Source organism: Macaca mulatta, chromosome 5 (assembly GCF_049350105.2).
Source record: "Macaca mulatta isolate MMU2019108-1 chromosome 5, T2T-MMU8v2.0, whole genome shotgun sequence".
NCBI lineage: Eukaryota > Metazoa > Chordata > Mammalia > Primates > Cercopithecidae > Macaca > Macaca mulatta.
Genome location: NC_133410.1, coordinates 178,237,517 through 178,260,612, shown reverse-complemented (window position 1 = coordinate 178,260,612; position 23,096 = coordinate 178,237,517). Strand labels below are relative to the sequence as shown.

The window sequence follows — 23,096 nt, the reverse complement described above, 5'->3', positions numbered from 1 at the left end:
GGCCTCCCTGGCTTCTTATTTCACCTTTATAAATAGGCGTGGCCTATTGAAGACTGCACAGATACAACTGTGTACCAGAAAGTGTGACTGCAGAATTTTCTCTTCCAGAAACTGCAATGGAGCCCTCCTGTGGCTAATTTAATCCGGCCAATTTTCCTTGATCTAAGCAGAAAATCATATAAAGAAGCAGCTGTAGCTGCCGCCATCGCCTGAGGGGAACGAGAAAAGGCCGGGGCGACCAGGGAGAAAACGCAGAGTCGCCACCGGAGAGAAGCCAACTCCCCAGCAGCAGCCGCCGCCGGAGAGGCCTGCCCACCCATTCGCGCGTCCACCTGCCCCGTTCACAATGCAGCCTGCTTCTGCAAAGTGGTGCGATCGAAGGGACTATGTCTTCATTGAATTTTGTGTTGAAGATATAAGGATGTTAATGTAAATTTTGAAAAATCCAACCTTACATTCAGTTGTCTTGGAGAAAGTGATAATTTTAAGCACTTAAATGAAATTGATCTTTTTTACTGTATTGATCCAAATGATTCCAAGCATAAAAGAATGGACAGATCAATTTTGTATTGTTTACAAACAGGAGAATCTGGCCAGTCATGGCCAAAGTTAACAAAAGAAAGGGCAAAGCTGAATTGTCTTAGTGTGGACTTGAATATTTGGAAAGACTGGGAAGATGGTTCAGATGAAGACAGGTCTAATTTTGATAGTTTCTCCGAGATGATGAACAACATGGGTGGTGATGAGGATGTAGATTTACCAGAAGTAGATGAAGCAAATGATGATTCACAAGACAGTGATGATGAAAAATGCCAGATCTGGAGTAAGAAATATTGTCATCACCTGGATTTTGAGAAAGAAAATAACTTCTCTCCAAGATTTCATAATTGAGAGAATTCCTGAGTTGATAACCCTAAAGGCAGATGCTGTATTTGCCTACTTTAACCCGTTTTTCAACCTGTTTATTTTTTAAAAGGCTTCACTAAGGGTTGATATGTACCATTTTAAGTCAGCTAAGGCAATAACCTTATGCGTGAACATTTCCCAGACTTTAGTGAAACTGTTGAGGTCCTAGGCAACTGATGCAGCAGTTGTGATAAATAAAAACATTTCACCTAAGTCTCCTTTTCTTCATAACATAGATACTGACATGATAGGAAGCTCTCAGCTTAGGTAAAGAGAACAAAATTTTAGTTTATAGGAGAGAGAATGACATTACTCCCCATATCATAGGGAGTGCACACCCCCCTGTGATATTATTCGTAATATTCAGGGAGGGAGAGGATGACATTAGTCTCCATATCGCAGGGTGCGTACGTTCCTCTGTGATATTGTTCGAAATATCCGGGGGGGAGAAGATAATATTACCCCCCATATAGGAGGGGTGTACACCCCCCTGTGATATTGTTCATAATATTCAGGAAGGGAGAGGATGGCATTACTCTCAATATCGCAGGGGATGTACCCCTCCCCCCGTGATATTGTTCATAATATCCAAGGAGGGGAAAGATGATATTACTCCCAATATCATAAACACCCTGTGTGTATGCCTTCTGTAACATTTTTCATAATATCCAGTGGGAGGAGAGGATGATATAACTCCCAATATCGAAGGGGGTGTACACGCCCCTATGATATTGTTCATAATATCCAGAGAAGGAGAGGATGATATTTCTGCCAATATCGCAGGGGGTGCCAATATCAAGAAAAGGAGAGGATGATGTTACTCCCAATGTTGCAGAGGGTGTACAGCCCCTTGTGATATTATTTGTAAAGAGCAGGGGAGGGTAAGATGATACTACTCCCAATATTGCAGGGTATGTACATTCCCCTGTGATATGGTTCCTAATTTCCTGGGGGATATAGGATGATATTGCTCCCAATATCACAGGAGGTGTACACACCCATGTGATATTCTTCATCATATTAACGAGAACAGAGGATGATATAACTGCCAATATTGCAGGGAATGTACACCTTCCTGTGATATTTTTCATAATATCGAGTAGGGGGAGAGGATAAAATTATTCCCAATATCGCAGGGGGTGTACACAACACTGTGATATTGTTCGTAATATCCACGGGGGGAGAGGAGGATATTACTTTTAATATCGCAGGTAGTGAACATTCCCCTATAATATTGTTCATAATATTCAGAGTGGAAGAGGGTATTACTCCCAATATCGCAGGCGGGGTACATTCCCATGTGATATTGTTCATAATATCCACGAGAGGAGACGATGCTATTACTCCCAATGTGGCAGAGGGTGTACACGCGCCTGTGATACGATACACAATATCCAGGGGGGAAGTGAATGATAATCCTTTCAGTATTGCAGGGGTGTACACCCCCCTGTCATATTGTTCTCAATATCCAGGGGGAAAGAGGATATTACTCCCAATATCCCAGGGAGTGTACACCCTCCTGTGATATTGTTTGTAATATCCAGGGGAGAGAGGATGATATTACTACAAACATCGTAAGGGGTGTACATCCCCTTGTGATATTTTTGAAATATCCGGGGGGGGGGAAAGAATTATATTACTCCCAATATCACAGGGGTTGTACACCCCCCTGTGATATTGTTCATAATATCCAAAAGGGGAGAGGATGCTATTACACCCCATATCGCAGGGGATGTACACACCCTGTGATATTGTTCATAACATCCAAGGGGGAAGAGTATAATATTACACTTAATATTGCAGGCGGTGTACACCCCCACGTGATATTGTTCGTAATATCTCAGGGGAAGAGGGTGATATTACTCCCAATATCGAGTGGGGTGCGCACCCCCCTATGATATTGTTCATAATATTCAGGGTGGGAGAGGATGATGTTACTCCCAATATCGCAGGGGGTGTACATCTTCTGTGATATTGTTCATATTATTCAGGAAGGGAGAGGATAATATTACTCCCAATATCGCCGGTAGTGAACACGCCCCTGTGATATTGTTGGCATTATCCAAGGGAAGAGAGGATGATATTACTCCCAATATTGCTAGGGATGTACACCCCCCGTGACATTGTTCGTAATATCCAGGGGGGAAGAAGATGATATCACTCCCAATATCCCAGGGAGTGTACAGCACTTTGTCATATTGTTCGCAATATCCAGGGAAGGGAGAGGATGATGTTACTCAACAATATCGCAGGGGGTGCACATCTTCTTGTGATATCGTTCATAATATCAAGAAGGGGAGAAAATGATATTACTCCCAATATCGCAAGGGGTGTACAGCCGCCTGTGACATTGTTCATAATATCCAGAGAGGGAGAGGACAATATTATTCCGAATATCGCAGGGGGTGTACAGCCGCCTGTAATATTGTTCGTAATATCCAGAGGGAGAGATGATGATATTGCTCCCAATATCCCAGGGGGTGTACAGGTCCGTGTTATATTGTTGGTAATATCCAGAGGAGGAAAGGATGATATTAATCCCAATATTAGAAACATGCTGTGTTAACACCCCCTAGTGATATGGTTTGTAATATCCAGAAGGGGTGAGGATGATATTACTCTCAATATGGCAAGGGTTGTTCACTTCCAGTTGATACTACTTCCAATATTGAGGGGGTGTACACCCCCTGTGATGTTGTTCATAATAATAAAAGGGGGAGAGGTAGATATTACACCCAATATCATGGTGGTGTACACACCCTTCTGATATTGTTGGGATTATCCTGGAGGGAGGTTGATATTACTACTAATATCGCAAGGGGTGTACATCCCCCTGTGAAGTTGTTTGTAATATCCAGGAAGAGAGAGGATGATATTACTGACAATATCGCAGGGAGTGTACATCCCCTGTGATATTGTTCATAATAATCACGGAGAGAGAGAAAGATATTACTCCCAGTATCACAGAAGCTGTACACACTCCCTGTGATATTCTTTGTAATTTTCAGGAAAGGTGAGGATGATATTACTGATATTACTCCCAATATTGCACTGGGTGTACACTCCCCTGTGATATTGCTCATAATATCCAGAAGGGGAGAGGATGATATTATTACCAATATCGCAAAGGGTGTACACCCTCCTGTGATATTGTTCCTAATATCTGGGGGGGAGACGATGATATTACTCCCAATATCATAGGGGGTGTACACCGCCTGTGATGTACTTCATAATATCCAGAATGGTAGAAGATGATATTACTCCCAGTATATTTTCATAATATCCAAGGGGAGTGAGGATGATATTACTCCAATTATTGCAGAGGGTGTACACCCCTTTTTAAATTGTTCCAAATATCCAGTGGGGAGAGGATGATATTACTCCGAATATTGCAGGGAATGTACATCTTCCGGGATGTTGTTCGCAATTTCCATAAGGGGAGAGGATAATATTACTCCCAATATCATAGAAGATGTACACCACCCTGTGATATTGTTTGTAATATCCAGGGGAAAAGAGGATGATATTACCCCCAATATCCCAAGGAGTGTACACCCCCCTGTGATATTGTTGGCACAACCAGGGGGTAGAAAATGATTTTGCTCCCCGTATCCCAGGAGTTGTACAACCCCCTACGATATTGTTTGTAATTTCCAGGAGGGGAGAGGATGACGTTACTCCCCGTATTGCAGGGGGTGTACACCCCCATGCGATATTGTCCACAATATTGAGGCGGATATTGGATGATGTTAATTCTCATATGGCAAAAGGTGTACACACCTCTGTGATATTATCCGTAATGTCCAGGGGGAGAGAGGATGATATTACTCTTCATATTGCAGGAAATATACACGCCACTGCGATATTGTTCGTAATATCCAAGGGTGGAGAGGATGATTTTACTCCCCATATCGAAGGGGGTATACACACCCCTGTGATACTGTTCATAATATCCACAGGGAAAGGAGTTGATATTCCTTTTCATATCGAGGGGGTGTACACCCCGCTGCGATATTGTTTGTATTATCCGGGGGAGAAGATACTACTCCCAATATCATAAACATTCTGTGTGTACATCCTCTGTGATACTGTTTGTAATATCAGGGTGGCAGAGCATGATGTTACTCCCAATATCACAGTATGCATAAACCCTCCTGTGATATTGTTCCTAATATCCAGGGGAGGAGAAAATGATATTACTCCCCATATCGCAGGGAGTGTACACTCTCCTGTGATATTGTTCATAATTTTCAGGGGGTGGAAGGATGATATTATTTTCAATATCACAGGGAGTCCACTCCCCCCGTGATATTGTTTATAATATCCACTGGGGGGGGGAATGATATTACTCCCAATATCGCAGGGGTTGTACACCCCCTGTTACATTGTTTATAATATCCAGGGGGGAGAGGATAATATTACTCACAATATTACAGGGAGTGTACACCATTCTGTAATATAGTTCATAATATTCACGGGAAGAGAGGATGATATTACTTCCAATATCACAGGGTGTGTACACTCCCCTGTGATATTGTTTGTAATATCCGGGGGGGGCAGAGTATGATATCACTCCAAATATTGTAGAGGGTGTACACACCCCTTGTGATATTGTTCCTAATATCCAGAGGGTGAAAAGGATGATATTACTCCCAATAGCACAGCAAGTGTACACCTACCTGTGATATTGTTGTTAATATCTAGAGAGGGGGGAGAGGATGATATTACTCCCAATATCACAGGGGGTTGTACACCCTTCTGGGATATTATGTGTAATATCCTGGTGGAAAGAAAATGATATTACCCCCAATATCGCAGGGTGTGTACACCCCCCTGTGATATTGTTCATAATTTCCAGGGGGGAGAGGATTATATTACTCCCTATATCGCAGGGTGTGTACACCTCCCAGTGATACTGTTCGTAATATCCACGGGGGGAGAGGATTACTCTGAATATCGCAGGGGTTGTAACCCCCTGAGACATTGTTCCTAATATCCAGGGGGTGAAAAGATGATATTACTCTCAATAGCGCAGGGGGTGTACACTCCCCTGTGATATTGTTCCTAATATCCGGGGGAGAGGATGATATTACTCCCAATATCAAAGAAGGCCTATACTCCCCCTGTGATATTGTTGCTAATATCCAGAAGGGAAGTGGAGGATATTACCTTCATTATTGCAGGGGGTGTACACACCCCTGTGATATTGTTTCTAATATTTAGAGGGGAATAGGATGATATTATTCCCAATATCGCATGGGGTGTATACCCTCCTTGTAATATTCTTCGTCATATCCAAAGCAGATGACGACAATATAACTCCCAATAGCTCAGGGTTGTACACCGCCCAGTGATACAGTTCTGAATATCCAGAAAAGATGATATTACTCCCAATATCGCAGGGAGTATACACACTCCCTGTGATATTGTTTCTAATATCTGAAGGGGAGAGGGTGAAATCACTCCCTATATTGCAGGGGGTGTACATTCCTCTTGTGATATTGTTAATAATATCCAAACGGAGAGACGATGATATTACTGTCAATATCACAGGGGTTGTACACCACCTCTATGATACTCCCCATGTGATATTGTTCCTAATATCCAGTGGAAGAGAGCATGATATTAATCCCAACATCGAAGAGGGTGTACACGCCTTCTGTGATATTGTTTTTAATATCCAGTGGGGGAGAGAATAATATTACTCACAATATCACAGGGGGTTACACACCTTGATATTGGTTCTAATATCAAGGCGGGGAGAGGTTGGTATTACTCCCAATATTGCTGGGGGAGTACATACACCCAGTGGTATTTTTCCTATCATCTGGGGGAAGAGGATGATATTACTCCCAATATCGCAAGGGGTGTACACACCCTTTGTGATATTGTTCCTAATATTTAGTAGGAAGAGAATTACATTACTCTTAATATACAGGGCATGTACACATTCCCTGTGATATTACTTCTAATATCCAGGGAGGAGAGGATGATATTACTCCCAATATCTCAGGGGGTGTACACCCGTCTTGTGATACTGTTGCCAATATCCAATGGGGGAGATGATGATATTACTGTCAATATCGCAGGTGGTGTAGCGCCCCCATGAAATTGTTTCTAATATACAAAAGGGAGAGGATGATATTACTCCCAATATTTCAAGGGGTGTATACCCCTCCTGTGATATTGTTCCTAATATCCTGAAGGGGAAAGAATAATATTATTCCCACTATTGCAGGGGGTGTACAAACCCTTGTGATATTGTTCATACTATTCTGGTGGGGAGAGGATGATATTACTCTCAATATCACAGGGGATGTAACCGCCCCCTTGTGATATTGTTCCTAATACCCAGGTGCGACGAAGCTGGTATTACTCCCAATATTGCAGGAGGTGTACATATCTTCATGATATTGTTCCTAATAACCATGGGGTAAGAGGATAATATTACTCCCAATGTCGCAGGGGGTGTACACCCCCACTGTGATATTGTTCCGAATATCCAGAGGGCGAGAGGATGATATTACTCCCAATATTGCAGACCGTGTACACCCCTTTTGTGATATTGTTCTTAATATCCAAAAGGGGAGATGATGATATTACTGTCAATATCGCAGGGGATGCACATTCCCCCAGTGATATTGTTCCTAATACCCAGGTTGCCAGAGGGCAATATTACACTTCATATTGCAGAGGGGGTACACCCTCCTTTTTTATATTGTTCCTAATATCCAGGAGGGAGAGGATGTTATTACTCCCAATATCGCAGGGAGTGTACACACCCCTGAGATATTGTTTCTAATATCAAGTGGGAAAGAGGATGATACTACTCTCAATAGTGCAGGGGGTGTACACCCTTCCTGTGATGTTGCTCCTAATATGCAGGGGGAAATAGGATGATATTCCTCTCAATAGCTCAACACCCCCCGTGGTATTGTTTCTAATACCGAATTGGGGGAGAAGATAACATTACTCTCAATATCGCAGAAGGTGTACACACACCCCACGATATTGGTCTTACTATCCAGGTCAGGAGGAAATAGTATTACTTCCAACATCCCAAAGGCTGTACACCACCCCTGTGGTATTGTTCCTAATATCCAGGGAGGAAGAGGATGATATTATTCACAATATCTCAGGGGGTGTATACCCTTTTTGTGATATTGCTTCTAATACCCAGGGCGGGAAACGACAATATTACTTCCAATATCGCAGGGGCTGTACACTCCCCCACACCGTGATATTGTTTTGAATATCTAGGGTGAGGAGAGGATGATATTACTCCCAATATGTCAGGGGATGTACACCCCCCTGTGATATTGTTTTTAGTGTCCAGTAAGGAAGACGATGATATTATTCCCAATATGGCAGCGAGTGTACACCCCCCACCGTGATATTGCTCCTAATATCAACGGAGGAGAGGATGATATTACTCCTTATACCGCAGGAAGTGTACACCCCACTTGTGATATAGTTAATAATTTCCAGAGTGAAAGACGATGATGTTACTCTAAGTATCGCAGGGGGTGTAAAACTGCCCTGTGATATTGCTCCTAATTTTTAGTGGAAGAGAGGATTATGTTAATCCCAATATCAAAGAGAGCGTACACCCCCCTCCCCAGTGATATTGTTCCTAATACCCAGGAAAGGCGAGGATGATATTACTCCCAATATCGCAGGGGGTGTCCACCTCCTTTGTAGATATTGTTGCTAATACCCAGGAGATGAGAGTGTGATATTATTCCCAATACCGCAGGGGGTGTACGCCCCCTTTGTAATATTCTCCCTAATGTCCGGGAGGGGAGAGGATTACATTACTCCTGATACCATAGGGGGTGTATGCCCCCTCTGTGATTTTTTTTCTAATATCCAGATTGGGTGAGGATGATATTACTCCCAATATCGCAGGGGGTGTACACTTTGCCTGCGACATTGTTCCTAATATCCACTTGGGAAGATCATGATATTACTCCTAATATCGCGGAGGGCGTACAAACCCCCCTATAATATTTTTCCTAATATTCAGGGGAGGGAGAAAATGATATTACTCCCAAAACCGCAGCAAGCGTACATCCCCCCTGTGATATTGTTCCTGTTATTCAAGGGGCTAGAGGATGATACTACTCGCAATATCACAGGGTGTGTACAATCCCAGGTAATATTTTTTCTAATATCCAGGGGGTAGAGGAAGATATTACTCCCAGTATCGCAGTTGGTGTACACATCCCCTGTAATATTGTTTCTAATATCCAGTGGAAAAGAGGATGATATTACTCTTAATATCACAAGGGGTGTACACCTCTTCTGTGATATTGTTTCTAATATCCACGGAAAAAGAGGATAATATTACTCTGAATATCACAGGGGGTGTACACCCCCCATGATACTGTTCCTAATATCAAGAGGGGAGAAAATGATATGAGTCTCAATTGCACAGCAGGTATACTTTCCCCTGTGATATTGTTCCTAATAAACAGCAGGAGAGAGGATGATATTATTCCCAGTATCTCAGGGGGTGTACACCTTCTCTGAGATTCCTAAAATCCAGGGGATAGAGAATATTACTCCCAATATCACAGCAGGTGTACACCACTCCTGTGATATTTTTCCAAATATCGAGGAGGAGAGAGGATGATATTACTCAAAATATTGCAGGGGGTGTACAGCTTCCCTGTGATATTGTGCCTAATATCCAGATTGGGAGAGGGTGATATTACACCCAATATCGCAGAAGGTGTACACCTTGCCTGAGATGTTGTTCCTAATATCCCCTGGGGGAGATCGTGATATTACTCCCAATATTGCAGATGCTGTAAAAACCCCTATGATATTTTTCCTAATATCCAGGTAGAGATAAAATAATATTACTCCCAATAACGTAGGGAGTGTTCACCATCCCCCGGGTATTGTTTCTACTATCCATGGGGAAAGAGGATGATATTACTTGCAATTTCTTAGGGGGTGTACAACTCCCAGTGATATTGTACCTAGTATCCAGGGGGTAGAGGATAATATTAATTTCAATATCGCAGTTGGTTTACACACTCCCTGTAGTATTGTTTCTGACATCCAGTGGGGGAGAGGATGATATTACTCTTAATATCACAGTGGATGTACACCCTCCCTGTAAAATTCTCCTTAATATCCAGCAGGAGAGAGGACGATTGTACTCCTGGTATCGCAGGGAGTGTACACCCCCCCGGGATATTGTTTTTAATATCCAAATGGGAGAGGATTATATTACTCCCAATATCAAAGAGAGTGTACACATCCCCCTTTGATATTCTTTCTAATATCCAGGAAAAGAGAGGATGATATTACTTTCAATATCACAGGGGTTGTACACATCCCTGTGATCTTCTTTTTAATATGCAGGGGCGAGGGAGAGGATGATATACTCCCAATATCGCAGGGAGTGTACAATCCCCTGTGATATTGTTCCTAATATCCAGGAAGGAGAGGATGATACTACTTTCAAAATCGCAGGAGGATTACATCCCCTCCGATATCTTGATATCGTTCCCAATATCAAGAAGGGGAAAGGATTATATAATTACCAATATCAGAGGAGGTGTACACCTTTGTTGGGTATACACCTCTTTGTGATCTTGTTTTTAATATCCAGTGGGGGAAAGGATGATAGTATTCCAAATATCACAGAAAGTATAAACTACCCTTGTGATATTGTTCCTACTATCCAAGTTGAGAGCTGATTATATTACTCACAATATTGCAGGGGGTTTACACCTATTGTTCCTAATATCCATGGGGAAAGAGGATCATATTACTCCCAATATCGCAGGGAGTGTACACCCCCCTGTGATATGGTTCCTAATATCAAGGGGAAAAGAAAATGATATTACTCTCAATTGCACAGTGGGTATAGCCCCCTGTAATATTGTTCCTAACATAGAGCGGGGAAGAGGATGATACTGAATCCAGTGTCACAGGGGATGTACACCCCTCCCGTGATATTGTTTTTAATATTCAGGGAGAGAGAGGATTATATTACTCACAATATCTCAAGGTATGTACACTCCCCCTGTGATATTGTTCCTAATATCAAGGATGGGAGAGGATTATATTAATCCCAATATCAGAGGGGATGTACACCTCTTTGTGATATTGTTCCTAATGTCAATGAGGGGAGACAATGACAGTACTTCTTATATCCCAGGGAGTGTTCATCCCTCTGTGATATGGTTCCTAATATCCAAGTTGAGAGAGGATGATATTACTCCCAAAATCGCAGGAAGTGTACACCCCTTTTATGATATTCTTCCTAATATCCGCAGGGAAAGAGAATATCACTCCCAATATCACAGGGGTTGTACACCCCCTCTGTGATATTGTTTCTAATATCAAGGGGAGAAGAAAATGATATTACTCTCAATTGCACAGCGGGTATATCACCTCACCACCCCTGTGGTATTGTTCCTAATATCCAGCAAATAATGATATTACTCCCAATATGGGAGTAATATCACAACCCCTGTGATATTCTTCCAAATATCGAGGAGAGAGGATGGTATTACTCAAAATACTGTAGGGAGAGTACACCTTCCCTGTGATATTGCTCCTAATATCCAGTTTGAGAGAGGGTGATATTGTGTCCGGAATTGGTGGGTTCTTAGTCTCACTGACTTCAAGAATGAAGCCGCGGACCCTCGCGGTGAGTGTTACAGTTCTTAAAGATGGGGTGTTTGGAGTTTGTTCCTTCAGAGGTTCAGATGTGTCTGGAGCTACTTCCTTCTGTTGAGTTGGTGGCATCGTTGTCTGGAGTGAAGCTGCAGACCTCTGTGGTGAGTATTATAGCTCTTAAAGGCAAAGTGGACTCAAACAGTGAGCAGCAGCAAGATTTATTGCAAAGAGCAAAAGAACAAACTTTCCACAGCCTGGAAAGGAACCTCAGCTAGTTGCCGCTGGCTGGCTGGGGCAGCCTGCTTTTATTCCCTTATCTGGCCCCACCCACATCCTGCTGATTGGTCCATTTTACAGAGAGCTTTGACAGAGTGCTGATTGGTACCTTTACAATCCTTGAGCTAGATACAGAGTCACAAAGTGCTAGTTTGCTAGATACAGAGTTAGCTAGATGCAGAGTACCAATTGGTGCGTTTACAAACCTTGAGCTAGACACAGAGTGCTGATTGGTGCATTTACAATCCTTGAGCTAGACAGAGTCACAGAGTGCTAGTCCTCCAAGTCTCCACTAGGTTAGCTAGATAGGGAGTACCAACCGGTGTATTCACAAACCCTGAGCTAGACACAGAGTGCTGATTGGTGTATTTACAAACCCTGAGCTAGACACAGAGTGCTGATTGGTGCACATACGATCCTCTGGCTAGACATAAAAGTTCTCCAAGTCCGGAGCCCAGCTGGCTTCACCCAGTGAATCCTGCACCAGGGCTGCAGGCAGAGCTGCCCACCAATCCCAAGCTGTGCTTGTACTCTTCAGCCCTTGGGGGGTGAAGACTTGGCGGCTGCAGGTCCCAAGCCCTGCCCTGCAGGAAGGCAGCTAGGGCCTGGCGAGACTTTCAGTGCGGCCTGGATGGGCCGGCACTCCTGGGGGACCCGGCACAACCTCCGCAGCTGCTGGCCGGGGTTGCTAAGCCCCTCACTGCCCTGGGCCAGCAGTGCCAGCCGGCCGGCCACTCCGTGTGCAGGCCGGCCAAGCCCGTGCCCGCCGGAACTCACACCGGTCCGCCGGTGCAGCGGGCAGCCCCGGTTCCCGCCCGCGCCTCTCCCCCCACACCTCCCAGCAAGCAGAGGGAGGGGGCTCTGGCCTCAGCCAGCCCAGAGAGGGGCTCCCACCGTGCCGCGGCAGGCTGAAGGGCACCTCAAGCGCTGCCAGAGTGGACACTGAGGCCGAGGAGGCGCTGAGAGTGAGGGCTGCTAGCACTTTGTCACCTATCAGTATTAAGCCCAATATCACAGGAGGCTACATCTCCTTTGTGATATTGCTCGTAATATCCGGGTGGGGAGAGGATGTTGTTACTCCCCATATCGCAAGGTGTATATACCCCCCTGAGATATTGTTTCCAATATCTAAAGGGAAACAGGATGATATTGCTTCCAATAACACAGAGAGTGAACACTGTGCATGTGATATTGTTCCTAATATGCAGTGGGAAATAGGATATTACTCCCAATAGCTAAGGGGGTGTACAGCCCCCGTAATATTGTTTCTAATATCATGAAAAGCAGAGAAGATAATACTACTCCCAATCTCTCAGCAGGTGTACACACCCCCTGTAATATTGTTTTTAATATCCAGAGCGGGAGAGGATGGTATTACTGCCAATATTGAAAACACTGTACACCCCTTCTGTGACATTGTTCCTAATATTCAGGGGGAGGATGATATTACTCCCAATATCACAGGGAGTGTATACCCTCTTTGTGATATTGTTCCTAATAACCAGGGGGGAGATGACAATGTCACTCCCAATATCACAGGGGATGCACACCTCCACTGTGACATGGTTCCCAATATCCAGGGAGGGAGAGGACGATATTACTCCCACTGTCTCAGGGGATGTACACCCGCCTGTCATATTGTTCCTAGTATCCAGTGAGGAAAATGAGGATATTATTTTCAATATCACAGTGAGTGTACACCCCCCTGTGATATTGTTCCTAATATCAAGGGAGGAGAGGATTATATTACTCCCTATAATGCAGGGGGTGCACACCGCACTTGTGATGTTGTTAATAATTTCGGGGCTGGAAGACGATATTACTGTAAATATCACGGGGGATGTAAACCGCCCTGTGATGTTGCTCCTAATATCCAGGGGAAGAGAGGATGATTTTAATCCCAATATCGAAGGGAGTGTACACCCCCCCGTGATATTTTTCCTGATACAAAGGGAAGGGGAGGATGATATTACTCCCAATATCGCAGAAGGTTTCCACCCCCTTTGTAGATATTGTTCCTAATACTCAGGAGATGAGAGTGTAATATTATTCCTAATATCACAGGAAGTGTACACCCCATTTGTGATATTCTTCCTAATATCCAGGAGGCGGGAGGATGATATTACTCCTAACATTGTAGACGATGTAAAACCCACTGTGATATTGTTCCTAAAATCCAGGTTTGGAGAGGACAGTATTATGCCCAATATTGCAGGGTGTGTATACCTTGCCTGTGATATTGTTCCTAATATCCACTGGGGGAGATCATGATATTACTCACTTTATTGCAGAGGATGTAAAATCTCCCCATGAAATTGTTCCTAATATCCAGATGAGGAGAAAATAACATTACTCCCAATAGCTCAGGGAATGTACAATCCCTGTGATATTGTTCCTACTATCCATAGGGAAAGATAGTGATATTACTCTCAATATTGAAAGGTGTGTACAACCCTCGGTGATATTGTTCCTAATATCCAGGGGGTAGAGGGTGATATTACTCCCAATATCACAGTTTATGTACACACCCCCTGTAATATTGTTTCTAATATCCAGTGGGGGAGAAGATGATATTACTCTTAATATCACAGGGGGTGTACACCCTCCCTGTGATATTGTTCCTAATATCCAGAGAAGAGGATGATATTACTCTCAATATCACAGGGAGTGTACATCCACCCACCCCCCGTGATATTGCTTCTAATATTCAGGGAGGGAGAGGATGATATTATCCACAATATCGCAAGGGGTGTACACACCCCCTGTGATATCGTTCCTAACAAACAGGGGGAGAGGATGATATTACTTTAATAATCACAGGGTGTGAACATCACCCCTGTGATATCATTTCAAATATCAAGGCGGGGAGAGGATTATATTACTTTCAATATCAGAGGAAGTGTACACCTTCTTTTGGTGTGCACTCCCCTGTGATATGGTTCCTAATATTTGAGTTGAGAGAGGCTATTACTCCCAATATCACAGGAAATGTTTACCCCTCCTATGATATTGTTCCTAATACCCAGGGGGAAAGAGGATAATATTACTCCCAATATCATGGGGGTAAGAAAATATTACTCTCAATTGCACAGCCAGTATGCCCCCCCTTTGTGATATCATTCCTAATATCCAGCGGGGTAGAGGATGATATAAATCCCAATATTGCAGGGGCTGTACACCTTCCCTGTGATATTGTTCCTAATATCCAGAAGACAGAGAATGATATTACTCCCAGTATCACAGTGGGTGTACACAACCCCTCTGATATTCCAAATATCGAGGAGGAGAGAGGATGATATTACTCAAAATATTACAGGGGGTGTACACCTTCCTCGTGATGTTGTTCCTAATATCCAGGTTGGGAGAGGGTGATATTACGCCCAATATCACAGAGGGGGCACATCTCTTTTGTGATATTGCTGTTAATACCCAGGGGGAGAGGATGTTTTTACTACCAATATCGCAGGTGTTGTACAACCCCCTGAGAAATTGTTTCTAATATCTAGAGGGAAAGAGGATGATACTGCTTCCAGTAGCACAAGGAGTGTACACCATTCCTGTGATATTGTTCCTAATATGCAGGGGTAAATAGGACAATATTATTCCCAGTAGCTAAGGGAGTTTACACACTCCCTGTGATATTGTTTCTAGAATCCAGGTGAGAAGAAAACAAAATTACTCCCAATATTGCAGGAGGGGTGCACACACCCCCATGATATTGTTTTTAATATTCAGGGCGGCAGAGGATATTGCTTCCAATATCGCAAATGCTGTACACCATCTGCTGTGATATTATTCCTTATATCCAGGGTGGGAGACAACAATGTTACTCCCAATATCGCAGGGGGTACACACACCCCCTGTGATATGGTTCCCAATATCTGGGAGGGAGAGGGTGATATTATTCCCAATATCTCAAGGGAAGTACATCCCTCTGTGATATTGTTCTTAGTATCCAGTAAGAAAGATGACAATATTATTCCCAATATAGCAGTAAGTGTACACCCACCCCCTGTGATATTGTTCCTAAAGGAGGGAGAGGATGATATTACTCCCTATATCGCAGAGGGTGCACACCCCACTTGTGATATTGTTAATAATTTCGAAGGTGGAAGACAATGATATTACTGTAAATATCACAGAGGGTGTAAACTACCCTGTGATGTTGCTCCTAATATTCTAGGAAAGAAAGAATGATATTAATCCCAATATCGAAGGAAGTGTACCCTGCCCCTGTGATATTGTTTCTAATACAAAGGGAAAAAGAGAATGATGTTACTCAAAATATAACAGAGGGCTTCCACCCTTTTGTAGATATTGTTCCTAAAAACCCAAGAGACAAGAGTGTGATATTATTCCCAATATTGCAGGCGGTGTACAACACCTTTGTGATATTCTTCCTAATATCCGGGGGGTGGCAGGATGATATTACTCCCAATATCGCAGTTGGTGTAAACAACCCCTGTGATATTGTTCCAAATATTGAGGAGGATAGAGCATAGTATTACTCAAAATATTGCAGAGGGTGTACACACCCTTTTGTGATATTGTTTCTAATACCCAAGTGGGAGAGGATGGTAATATTCTGAATATTGCAGAGAGGTACACCTCCCATAAGATATTGTTCTGAATATCTAGGGTGAGAGAGGATGATATTACTCCCAATATTGCAGAAAGTGTAAGCCACCACTGTGATATTGTTCCTAACAACACGGATAAAAGAAGGTGATATTGCTTTCAATATCGCAGGGGGTGTACATTCCCCCTGAGATATTGTTTCTAATATCAAGGGGAGAAAAAGATGATATTACTCCCAATATCGTAGTGGGGTGTACACCCTTCCTGTGATAGTGTTTCTAATATCCAGTGGGGAAGAAGACGATATTACTCCCCAAATCCCACGGGGTGTACACCTCACTGTGATATTGTCCTTAATATTCAAAGGCAGAGGGGATGATTTTACTGCCAATATAGCAGAAGGTGTCGACCACCCATTGGTATTCATCTGAATATCTAGGGGGTGAGAGGATGGTAATATTACTCCCAATATCGCAGAAATTGTACACCCCCACTGTGATATTGTTCCAAATAATCAAAGGGAAAGAGGATGATATTGTTCCCAACATCGCAAAAGCTGAACACTCCTTTTGGAATACTGTTTCTAATATCCAGGGGGAAACAGGATAATATTACCCTCAATATTGCAGAAAGGTGTCCACCCCCCACCATATGGGGAGTAATATCACCCTCTTCCCCCCCCTGGATATTACCAGCCATATTAAGAAAGGAGACCACTACTACTCCTGCTGCCCTCCTCCCCCCAACTTGCCTAGTTCACAAGACAGGAGGAAAGAGAGAAAGCAAAAAGTTAGAAAGAAACAAAAGTAATATAAATAGACAACCTTGGCACCACCACCTGGTCCCAGGAGTTAAGAAAAGTAATAATAATAACATCAACCCCTGACCTAAACTACTTGTGTTATCTGTAAATTCCAGGCACTGTACGAAAAAAAGCATTGTAAAACTTTTTGTTCTGTTAGCTGATGCATGTAGCCCCCAGCCACATTTCCCACGCTTGCTCGATTTATCACGACCCTTTCACGTGGACCCCTTAAAGCTGTAAGCCTTTAAAAAGGCCAAGAATTTCTTTTTCAGAGAGCTCGGCTCTTAAGATGCAAATCTGCCGAGGCTCCTGGCCGAATAAACCACTTCCTTCTTTAATCCAGTGTCTGAGGAGCTTTGTCTGTGGCTTGTCCTGCTACAATATGACAGGGGGGTGTCCATCCCCCACCCTATGGGGAGCAATATCAACCCCCTCCACCCCCTGGATATTATGAGCCATATGACAGGGGAGTGTCCACCTCCCTCCTTATGGGGAGTAATATCACCCCCTCCCCCCAGATATTACAAGCCAAATAACAGGGGGGTGTCCACCCCCTGCCATATAGGGAGTAATATCACCAACCTCTCCCCCCTCCCTGTATTGCAGGGGATATACACCCCTCTGTGATGTTCTTTGTAATATCGAGGGGTGGAGAGTATGATATTACCCCCAATATCGCAGGAAGTGTACACCCTCCTTGTGATATTGTTCGTAATATCTGGAGGGGGAGACAATGATATTACTTCCAATATCGCAGGGGCTATACACCCACCCGTGATATTGTTGCTAATATCCAAGGGGGGAGAGGATGATGTTATTCCCAATATCTCAGGAGAGGATGGGAGAAAGCGAAGACCCCTGATCATGACCGCAGGAACGCAGCCAGGCGCTTAGAAACGGGCGGCGTCCCCTCCCCTGCGACCCAGACGTGGATCCAGGAGCCCTGCAAGCTGGGCCCCGCCGCCACCGGCGTTTTCAACAGCTACATGGCGGACCCCTCCTCCGTTCTCCATACAGGGGCGCCCAGCTCACCTACCCACCCTAGGGGGCGCGTGGGAACCGCGGAGTCCCGCTGCGTGCACTTCGGAGTCCTTTCTAGGCGGCTCAGAGGCCTCATCTGGATCGCAGTCCCTCCAAGAGCCACCCCCGTCCAGAGCAGGATAGGATAGGGGCTCCCCAAGGGAGGACCACAGGAAGATGGAACGGGATTTCTTCATCTGCCCTTCATCGCCTAAGTGGGCCTAGATTCTAACTGGCTGTCCCTTCCGTGTCATCGCCGCGGTCCCCATGTGCACCCCATTTGTCCTCCCCCCTTCCTGTCCTGTGTTGCCTCCCCCCACTCCACCTCCCTTCGTGACCGCTGGCTGGGTTGACCCTGCCGGGCCTGCACTCTCGACCTTCAGGCCAGTCTGTTCTCTTCTCCCTGTGTGCACCCCAACACCTCCCAGCTCGGCCTGGAGCATCTATTAGGTTGGTGCAAAAGGAATTACGATTTTGTGATTTTTTTTTTTAATGGCAAAAACCACAATAACTTTTATACCACCCATAAATAGACAGGGGGAACCTGCAAGAAAAGCCTTAGAGAAGGGGCCGAGATCCAACCGCCTAGTCCACCAAGAGTATGGGTTTGCCAGAGGCATATGATATATTGAAGCAGGAAAGGAAGAAAAAAGATTAAGGAGGCAAATTGTTCGTGATAAGGGGTTTCCTGATAAACTCAGAAACAGCCCAAGTTATGGAGCACTTAAACTGACATTATCTCATTAATCCTCACAACTGTCCTGTGCAGGTAGTGTTTTGTTTGTTTTTTACCATCTTACATGCCAGAGCTGCAGTTGGTATGTAACAAAGGCAGCATTTGAACCCTGGCCTGCTCATGCCAGAGCGGGGACATCTAACTGCACCCGCCACAAAGGACAATGGAGGAAGACACTGTCATTTGTAATATGAGCAAGTGGGGAAAAGACAAAACAAAGGCTTGTATTATGCCCAAGCTGTACATTTATAAACATGAATGAAATAAACATAAAAGAGGCTGTTTTTTTGGTTTTGTTTTTGTTTTTTGAGACAGAGTCTTTGTCACCCAGCAGGCTGGACTGCAGTGGCACAATCTCGACTCACTGCAAGCTCCGCCTCCCGGGTTCTAGATGATTCTCCTGCCTTGGCCTCGGAGTAGCTGGGATTACAGGCTGCACCACCACGCCTGGCTAATTTTGTTATTTTTAGTAGAGATGGGGTTTCACCACCTTGGCCAGGCTGATCTTTAACTCTTGACCTCAGGTGATCCACCATCTCAGCCTCCAAAAGTGTTGGGATTACAGGCGTGGGCCACCACGCCTGGCCATGGCTAACCATTTTCTAAAAACAAAGAGAGTAAATGGGAAGTGTCCACAAAATAAAGTTTTAAATTTATGTAGTTTCTTGTTGATTTGTAAAGGGCATGGTTTGTTTGAAATCATTCTTACACTCTTGGATTAAAACACCAGTTCCTTCACACACTTGTATTTTGAAGGGAGTATAAAATGTGATTACCTCACACCCGTGATCCCAGCACTTTGGGAGGCCGAGGCAGATGGATCACCTGAAGTGAGGAGTTCGAGACCAGCCTGGTCAACATGGTGAAGCTCCATCTCTGCAAAAAATACAAAAATTAGCTGGATGTGATAGTGGGTGCCTGTAGTCCCAGCTACTCAGGAGGCTGAGGCAGAAGAATCACCTGAACTTGGGAGGCAGAGGTTGCACTGAGCCAAGAACGCATCACTGCACTCCACCCTGAGCGATAGAGCAAGACTCTGTCTCCAAAAAAAAAAAAAAAAAAGTTGTGATTCCATATAATACAAATGTTGGAAAAAAGACAGATGTTAGTTTGCTGACTCTGGCAGGGAGTTACCTGTCGGAAGGTAGTTCCCACCACAGCCCAGGATTCCAATGTTTTCTCTGGTTACATGTCAAGGTCTCCAAATCCAGGGTATCCCTCCTCAAACCATGCTAGTCCTACACTGCTAAATGTTTACTGAATGAATGGATGGATGAAGGCAACATTTTTAGATGTGGGAATCCCACAGTGCTTGATTCTCTAGATGAATCTCTGGAGGCCTCTTTTGAACTTGGTTCTTAAACCTCCTCGGTTGCCCACATACTACGTCCTAGAGTGAGGCATTTCTCCAGAGCTCACTTATTACTTTGAAAGTGCCATACTCCCACATGTAGGCCCATATGCTAGCTCTTTTGCCTAAACTCTCCCTGCTCCTCTCCCTGCATTCCCCACCTGTCATCTACCTCTATCCACCCTTTTGCTCAGGCCAAAAACCTAGGAATTTTCCCATTACCACTTTGCTCCACTGCTATAACCAGAGGTGATAGTGACTCATACCAAGGATACATGCCCACCAGCAAGTTCTGGTTGCCAGAAAAAAAATAGGAGTCCATTTGGTCACCATGTAATAGAAATGCAAATCTAGCGATGGCAGCAGGGCTATCTTGACAGGAGATATAAATTTGGGAGCTTTCACCTGTGATCTGCCATTGTCAAAACTGTCCAACCCTGTTTCCGAGCAGGGGTTTAACTAGCTCCCTAAAAAAAAGCTCAGGATATTCTCTCCTCATATCCCAGAGAGCTCTGGGAGCATTTGAGATCAGTTGCAAACTCATGACAATGAGTCATCACCCATGTACTAGGGAATAAAGAGCTATCAAACTTCTCTGGGTTTTCAGATCTGTGTAATACCAACATCACTTTGGGGTATGTTTTTGTTTTTGTTTTCTTTGTGTGTGTGTGTGTGTGTGTGTGTGTGTGTGCGCGCACGTGTTTTTGGGACAGAGTCTCACTCTGTCACCCAGGCTGGAGTGCAGTGGTCTCACCTCACTGCAACCTCTGCCTCCCGGGCTCAAGCAATTCTTGTGCCTCAGCCTCCCAGGTAGCTGGAATTAAAGGCACGCACCACCATGCCCAGCTAATTTTTGTATTTTTAGGAGAGACAGGGTTTCACTATGTTGGCCAGGTTGGTCTCAAACTCCTGGCCTCAAGCAACCTACCTGCCTCAGCCTCCTAAAGTGTTGGGATTACAGGCGAGCCACTGCACCCGGCCTGGGGTGTTTCTTAAAATATTCCTCTGTAAAATGGAGCTAGCTGCTTTGCAGAATTGTGAGAATAACGTTTATATATGTACAAACATACATGTGTGTGTAGGTAGGTGGGAATACAGAAGATAAAGGCGCCCTCTACTGTTACATTTCTCTTCTCTCCCCCTTCAAGGCCAAAATGACTTAGAACACAAACTCAAATATCAGGCCAATTAAATATCTGCTTGAAGGTTTGCCCTGAAGGACTATTTTGATTTTGCATTCTTTAAAGTGTGTTTCACGTATTTAAAAAATATGGCTGGGCATGGCGACTCATGCCTGTAATGCCGGCACTTTGAGAGGCCGAGGTAGGCAGATCACCTGAGGTGAGGAGTTCGAGACCAGCCTGGCCAACACAGTGAAACCCTGTCTCTACTAAAAATACAAAAATTAGCCAGGAGTGGTGGCAGGTGCCTGTAATCCCCACCACTTGGGAGGCTGATGCAGAAGAATCGCTTGAACCCAGGAAGCAGAGGTTGCAGTGAGCCAAGATCGCGCCACTGTACTCCAGCCTGGGTGACAGAGCGAGACTCTGTCTCAAAAAAAAAAAAAGAAGAAGAAGAAAAGTTATTTCTAGTTCTACTGAAACCTCCAACTATTTACTTCTGGTATCCCAGAGAGCTCTGGGAGCATTTCAGACCAGTTGCAAACTAATGACAATGAGTCATTAGTGATGTACTAGGGGATGAAGAGCTGTCAAACTTCTCTGGGTTTTGAGATCTGTGTAATACCAACATCACTTTGGGGTGCACTTTTGTTTCTTTTTTTTTTTTTTTTGTGGGTTTTTGTTTGTTTGTTTGTTTGTTTGAAGGCAGAGTCTCACTCTGTCACCCAGGCTGGAGTGCAGTGGTGCAATCTCGGCTCATTGCAACCTCAAACATACATGTGTGTAACCTCAATTTATGTTCATGACAGTGGGGATTTGTTTAATGTCTACATTATTTCTAATAAACTGCTGGAAGACTTCTTGGCTATCCTTTTAAGTGTCTGGCTTACTGTAATTTTTATGTATGTACCATTTACTGGAATGGAGTTTTTAGTTTTATTTGAGGGAGAATTTGGGATTATTCCTGTTTGAAAAAAGAGGCTTGCTGTTCACAGGAAAACTTTTTAAAGTGGATCTGTAATAGAATATTGTAGATGCACTTTGTAGCAGTTGGAAAAGGAAGTGCTGTGATTTGATTGAAATAAAACTAAATGTGTTGTCCTCTTCTAAAAACAAATAAAAAAGCAGCAGCTGTTCTGCAGTTGTCACCATGACAATGTGCCTTCCTTCTAAGAGTCCAGGGAATAAGCAGCCCTATGACAAACATATATTTCCTCTGAAAGAAAATAATGCCGAAGATCAAAGGAACAGAGTTTACCTCTTTATTTTGCAGATAGCATCTGAAGCTATTGTTAAAGCCATTTTCATCCATTTTGTGGTGTAGTTTACCAAAGAAAAAGATCTGAAATTTAGAAGTTATGTCAGCAGTGGGAAAACAGATGTACCTTTTTTTGTTTTTTTTTTTGAGACGGAGTCTCACGCTGTTGCCCAGGCTGGAGTGCAGTGGCGCGATCTCGGCTCACTGCAAGCTCCGCCTCCCGGGTTCCCGCCATTCTCCTGCCTCAGCCTCCTGAGTAGCTGGGACTACAGGCGCCCGCCACCGCGCCCGGCTAATTTTTTGTATTTTTAGTAGAGACGGGGTTTCACTGTGGTCTCGATCTCCTGACCTTGTGATCCGCCCGCCTCGGCCTCCCAAAGTGCTGGGATTACAGGCTTGAGCCA

At 44.1% G+C, this 23,096-nt stretch overlaps 1 pseudogene across 1 annotated transcript; it reads left to right on the top strand.

Moving 5' to 3' along the window:
* Positions 1-212: 212 nt before the first annotated feature.
* LOC694913 (prostaglandin E synthase 3 pseudogene) lies at positions 213-1,116 on the top strand (annotated as a pseudogene). Its single transcript, XR_001445063.3, has one exon. The product of XR_001445063.3 is annotated as a prostaglandin E synthase 3 pseudogene (transcript).
* The last annotated feature ends 21,980 nt before the right edge of the window (positions 1,117-23,096 follow it).